This window comes from Hylaeus volcanicus, chromosome 2, assembly GCF_026283585.1.
Source record: "Hylaeus volcanicus isolate JK05 chromosome 2, UHH_iyHylVolc1.0_haploid, whole genome shotgun sequence".
In the NCBI taxonomy this organism is placed as follows: domain Eukaryota; kingdom Metazoa; phylum Arthropoda; class Insecta; order Hymenoptera; family Colletidae; genus Hylaeus; species Hylaeus volcanicus.
Genome location: NC_071977.1, coordinates 26947550 through 26954598, shown reverse-complemented (window position 1 = coordinate 26954598; position 7049 = coordinate 26947550).

Below are 7049 nucleotides of genomic sequence, written 5' to 3'. Positions count from 1 at the left end.
CATCTGATCACTCGACTAAAGAACGAGTACCGACCATCAAGGAAAAAACATCTGATCGACGTGTTCATGATTTTTAAAGAATGTACAAAATTCATAGAATTTAAGCGAGCAATGAATTATTACATTAAACTGAACCGAATAAAATTTGAAATGTCACGTAATTTTCTAATAACTTCAGAAATAAAATTTAATAATAAACTTCCTGCTCACGTTACCTCATCGTTAACATTATTAATACTCAATTTATCTACTCACTCGAATATACAAATTAAGTAGAGAAAGTATATAAACACAATATATACACAATATAAAATCAATATAAACTCAATATAAAAATGAAAATGCTTCTCCAAGAAAGCTCAGGGTATGAAATCGCCAATGTCGATGTCTCACCGACCCACAGAGTGCTTTTCGTTCCCCGAGCAGGAAATCGTGGTAACCGCGCGAACGTGTAACAAACTCGAAACGATGGAAGAAGTCGCGCGCAGATTTCTTTCGACTTCGTTTATCTTCGAAGTTACTTACTCGGTTGGCTCGCAGCGCGCACCGGATGCGCTGAAAACGTGTGCACACGTAGCGGAGGGATTCGAGTGAAACGCGTTGGAGGGGGAGGGGTTCATTGAAAAACAGAGTGGCAATTCCGCAGAGTACAAGGCGCAAAATGAAAAGAGCATTTCATGGACCGCCGCGCTTTTCGCAGCGCCTCGGTGTGAATTCTTCAGCGTCTCATTACGGTGGGTTTCCGCGTGAAAGAACATTACACAAAGTGCCCAGCCCGGCAGCAGCCTTTAAATACGCCGCGTCAGAGGACGGTGGACCGCGTCGAAGCTGCGTCTCGGATGGGATTTGATTCCACGGGATGTAGCGACCGTCGTTTCATAATTGATGGAAATTCTGGTCGAGACGGATCTCCCTCTATTTTCGTGCTGTCCCCCCTCCCCCCTGCCAGCGTTAAATTCAAACTCGTTACACGGCGCATTTAAACGGTAAATTCTGGTCTGAGAATGTGAACAAGTAATTTACAGGACTATTTTCATGGTATAATTAATGGTACGATGGTCTGTCTGTGCGAGATTTTGAACTGGAATTATGTGAAAATTACATTAATTGGAGGATTCATGTTAAGGATTTTTTTAGATATTGTTTTGATTATAGGGAATGTGGATCGCTTCAGGAAATGGATTGGTTAATGAAACATTGGTACATATTCAAGTTCATAATTAAAAGTGGAGGCAACAGTAGTTGACATATTGAGGTGAAAAGAAAGTAAACATTTTTAGGAATTGTTTCTTTGAAGGATAATAGGAAATTCCTGTTTCTATTCACGCTGTCCTTTATAAGTTCAAATAGAAACCTTAATCAAACTACTGTTACGTACATTACTCAACTCACACTTGGACTTGTATTAACATTCAACGAGAGTAAAAAATGTTTAATGCATGGAAAAGTAGTTTTATTCTCAGCTGATTTGAACAAACACCGAAGACCATTTTAAACTTGCAAAAGAAAACTACTACTTACTTTTTCGCCTCCTTACCGAATAAAGTATTAAAATTAACTTTCTCGGTTTTCTTGACTCTTCTAAGGGACTTTTAAACGAAAGGATTCACATATAAACCAACTACCTTCCTAAAATAAATATTTGAAAATCTACATTCGTCTGTCATTTTTTCTATGGAATTTACAGATTTAAAAATAAGTTTTAAAAATTTTGAAAACTGCTAGCTACAATATCGAAAGTATTCGAATCACTTAAAAGATAACACCTTTCTATTTTTATTTAAGCTTCAATTCCAAACGCGTGTCTAAAAATATACGAATTTGCATAAACATCCGCAGCACAGTTACAACAGCTAAGTCTCCTTGAATTTATGCATAGAATTACTGCAGTAGCTGCGTTATCTCAAATGAATAAAACAGGATCGAATCGTAAATTGCCTCGTTGCGCATCGGTGAAGGAGGGAAGGGAGTCTAGGAATTGAAAAGTTTTTCTCCGAATAATACGATCGAACGAGGAATTACGCAAATAACCGTAGGTACCTGGAAACGTTCGGAATTAAAGGTAAATAGAAGGGGTAAAAGGTATTGGAGAAAAAGTCTTATTTACGATTCAACCGGGATCTCTATAGGAAGACTTAACTTCTTTTCGCCTCAGCTACTCCGCGAGGCAGTGGAAAAGACTCGGGCGAGATTTGTCCCACGGGCCAGCCAACCTACGAGACGTCTAACTTGAGACTTTTGCATCCTAATTGGATGATCCGAGTTCAAAAGTACGCCCCGTGCCACCTGGAGACAGAAAGTAGCAGCTTGTTGTATCTTCCTCGAGGTCTGTCTGATGGGCTTCGACGTTCGACCGGAACTTTTCGATTCACTTTGGAACGAATAAGAAAACTTCTCTCGACCATGCATTTTATATACCTTGGAACAATCCGGTGAAATGTTTCGTTTGGCCCTGATTACAACACTCTCTTTTCACCCTCTTTCTTCAATTCTCCTTCTTCGGATGCTTGTTAAAAGATTATACTATTGCTGATCGGAAATAAGTGATCTTTGGGAACTTTTTCTGAAACAATTATTAATTAAATATTAAATTCGTTGTGACTTATATATTTACAATATGTGTAAGTAGATGTGTGTTTGGAATCATCAAAGTTTTCACGTGTATTCTATATATTGAAAAAATGACAAACGAAAATAAAAATCACCTTCTTAACTACTTATGGTAAGGACACAGCGCTTTTTTCCAAGCATTATACCCCTTTAAATCCTCCTAAAATTTTAGCGCACTAACACCAAAACCTCGAAACTCCCAAAAAATGTAATCAACAAAAATGACATCACCTTCGCATTCCAACAAACCAAAACCTCTTCCGAAGGAGTTACATCTCGCACCTAAATGAACTGTCTACCTAAAATTCCCCGACTTTTGTTTGACGTGCACGTTATACATTAATCCTGAGTATAGCAGAAGTTGCACTTCAGCTTGGCACAGGTCAAAAGTGAGAAATCGGCGAAGCAGGAATTGCAACCGTGGTCTCTGCAACCTGGTTCATCAACGTGCGCCCAATCTCGCGTGTTTCGCTTTCCCGGCCAGAACATCCTCGCGTGTCATCGCGATGGCACAGCCGTGTCACCTGCTCGCGGCGTCTACTTTACATGCTTATTCCGGTTCGGGTTTATAACATCGAGCTCCGTCCTTACACGTGTGGTACATCCTGTGTTGGAATTGTCTCACAGTGTACGAACGCTCCTGATTTGCATAACACGCGGAGCATTTACAGATTCGCGTTACGGGCGCCCAGGATCTCTTTCGTTATCAAGTCCGTCGAGTCTGGCCAGTGCACGAGGACACGACTAAACGGATTACATAATTATTAATAACGGATCCTCGCCGTTTCCGCGGTGGATTAGGTAAGTCCGACGGTAGTCTCGCGTGGGAGAGGGAATTCTTTAATACTTCGACGCAGCCAGGACCTTTCGCCGCTGACGAAGTTAGCGTCCTAATCCTGTTGACGCTACTTGGTCCCTTGTAACGCAAGACTACGGGTGAGGGGGTGGCTGACGAAGTACGTGCTTTGATATGGGAAAGGCTTAGGGTGTTCATCGTAGTACAGGGTGATTTACATTAGAGAAGTTGGGACTAGTCTAGCTTTCGGGAACTTTACCGTTCAAACGGTTTGTTATTCGAATACAGCACGTATATGTAGTAATGTCTGCGTTGATTCTATTGCTGAAACTAATTGTGATTCTATATAAGTGAAAGTATACATTCCAGTAACCTTTGCATAACACATGATTCAATCAGAAAAGACATAGTTAAAAAATGTCTCGGAAGAAACCATCACCTATTAATACGATCGGTGTTATTATTGACGCGAGTTCAGCTTTCAGAACAAACTTTGGAGTCCCTTATAAAATATGCAGAAGAATATTCAAAGGGTGGTGTCGCCCCCAAAACGAGCATTCCCGAAGGTACGAGGGAAGATTGCAGTTTCCTCAAGAAAAATGATGAAGAAAGTCTCGTTTTACGGCTTCCAAAGGTGAGGGCTCGCCTTAAATATCCATCGTGCACCGCGGAAAAACAGGGCGGAGAAGTGTGAGCGCAGGTCTCTATTAGCCCTGTTAAGATCGCAAGTTACGCCTCACACTCCCTGTTCCGCGAGTCTGGCTAGGAAAAGTTTCGACTGATTTACGAACTCATTGCTCTTCGTCGAGCTTACAAAATAGCTGTTGCGCCCGTCGAAGCGGTAAGGACAATGATTTATGTTTCCTCGCGAGAGCCGCTGGATTTAGTTGCGCGGCCGCGTATCAAAGATCGGGGAGAACTTCTACCTCCACCGATGGGGTCGATGTTACCTTTGCGGGGGTCGTCCCCCCCCTCCTTCCGCCGTCGGTGGTTGAAATATGTATGCTCTTTTTCCCGGGTTTCGTTCTACCCCGTATTTGAAAAAGATTCTGCGCGAATAAAATTGCCATCTACGTTTTTCGAATGTTTCCTACCGTCGCAGCTACACAGTTACTGTGCAAAGAAGCCGCGGCGACGTTCAAAATCGACGAAATCCCATTTCCGCGTGGGTTCGTCTCAAATTTTGCATATAAACGGAATAGTCATCAATTCTCGTTGTCAATTTTGCTTCTAAACGTGTATAACAGTTGTCTGGAAACTCTAAGAAACTTCGTTTGAAATGAGGTCGTATTTATCGATTTTAATTGAGTGGAGTTCGTATTTATCAAGCATAGAGAAATATTCGAAGATAAAAGAATATGTGTAATTCTTGTAGCAAACAAGTAATTGTATTTATCGCAGTGTATACTGCAAACAATATGATACTAGGTAGAAAATCACGTAGAGTACTTTTTTAAAGTTCCATGTTACTGCACATTGATATGAAGTCTGTCGCGAGTGCACAGCAGATGAAGACATAATCGCTCCATTCTTTTTTTTTTTTTATACTTCAACGCGACAAATAATGGATACCAACCATCGAATATTTATGATGGCCAGAACGACTTGAAATATCGTTCGAAAGGTTCGCGACGCGTTCGTCGTAGGGGGAACCGTGGTTGTGTAACGTTTCGAGTGTCTGAAAAGTTTTAAATTGGACGATCCCAACGGATTTGAATCCGAAGTAAGTATCTCGTTTGCACGTTCTTCGCGGTGCGGGCGAAAGTCTGCGTAACGATTCAACGATCGCGCCCATAGTCTTCGAGCTTCGAGCTTAACGCGTCCCATCGATTTCTTTCGCGCGTTCTATGGCTCGCATGACGCCGAACGGTATAACGCTGAACGATTAAACGGGCACTGTTCATAATCTATCGGTAATTACCCGATTACTATGCCGATTCGTATCTCGAGGTGTGAGCGTATGGAAATTCCTTGGCGTACCGCGATTTCAAAGGGAATTCTTGCATGGACACCCTCGCTGTGATTCGAGGGTGAGGTGTTGAATTTTCTGGAGTGTTTAGTTCCAGGGAAAGTGATATTTTAATCGGTTTAAGTGTCTTGGAAATTAGTGTAATAATTATTTCGGACTCCAATTGGAAGGATTAGGGGTTAATAAAAGTACCTTTTTCAAAAAGAATTTTCTAAAGTCGTGTACTATTTATTTTACGGACTGTCAGATTCATTGAACATTAAACGAACTAAAATCAATTACAAATTTAAGTTGTTCAGTGTTTTGTACATATAGACTCCTCACACTATCCCCCAAATTCTAAAGTCTTGATGATTTCAAAAATAAAACACCCGATTTAATGGTGTCCCACCAACTTTCACTCTACGACATTACGTTTTATAATTTCAACGCCAAGGAACAAAAAAAAACTCGTACAATCAGTATCAAAGCAACCACTTGTGAGAAAGAAGGAGCCAACTAGCTCCCTTGGTGGCGACTATGACAGACGTCGTCGCAGATCCATCTTGATTCCCGCGATTATCGTTTCTCCCCCGACTTTACGAGGACAAAGATTTGCTCGCGTCATCGTAAATTTCTTCGAGGATCAGCTGCGCCTTTCCTGCGGATTTTTTGTGCACAACAGGCACGTATTCGCGCCCAGAAGACGCCCGGGGATGATCGCGGTCATCGTCTATACTTATCACGTGCCGACACTTCCGGCACCGGCGGCCGACGAATTTAAAAGGCGGCTCGCGCGCGCCACGTAAATTTCCTTGCAAGATTACCTCGCCTTTTCGCGCGTGAAACGAGAGATTAAAATCTTACCGCCTCGGATCCGTGCGCGGAAACGCTCACCGTTCTTCGGGAAGACGTAGCTCGCGGTTATCGGGGATAACTGCCCCCTCGGAGAGTTCTTGCTCATTCATGCGAACACGAAGAACTATGGGCGCGTTGGTTCGCGGGGAATCGCAAATACTTCCCAGACCGCGAGTCATGCTCGACTCGATCACGGAATACAGTAGCGTCTCGCGTTATGTTGGAAAATCGGGACTCTCTCAATTATCAATATGCGGGGCACGGGTAGAGAACTTTTCTCAGAGTACATCAAACAGATGTCTACGCTACAGTAGTGCCTCGTATAATGTTCGGAGAACTACAACAAACAAAAGAAAAATATGTTTCTGGTCAGTCTACGAATAAGAAAAATTGACGAACAGTCACTGCGCGAATGCTTGTTATTTTTCGATTAGAAGTCACCAACGCGAGACCATAATTCTTGTTCGGTTGGATCGCGTGTATCTTTGCGCGAGCCCCTCGAGGCGGCGACCAGTCCCTTTGCGCGACCATTGTTTCGGACGGTGCAGTTTATCTGCATGGAACCACATGTTATTGTTGTGTACTTTGCCCGTGCTCGTATACCGCTCACTCGTATCGCGTGATATAATAACCAAGCAGTGACAATGCTTTAATCCAGGGTACGGTCCAGGGGCACAAAAGGTGTGAGCTACGGAAGTAAGCTGATTAGGAAGCCACCCCCTTGTTCTCGCATCCTGAAACCTCCCCTCGAGGCTTGCCCTTCTCTCTCAATTTACCTTTCTCCTCTGTTCGTCCACTACCCTTGTCCATCCCTTACCACAATTTCTCTCTCAATTT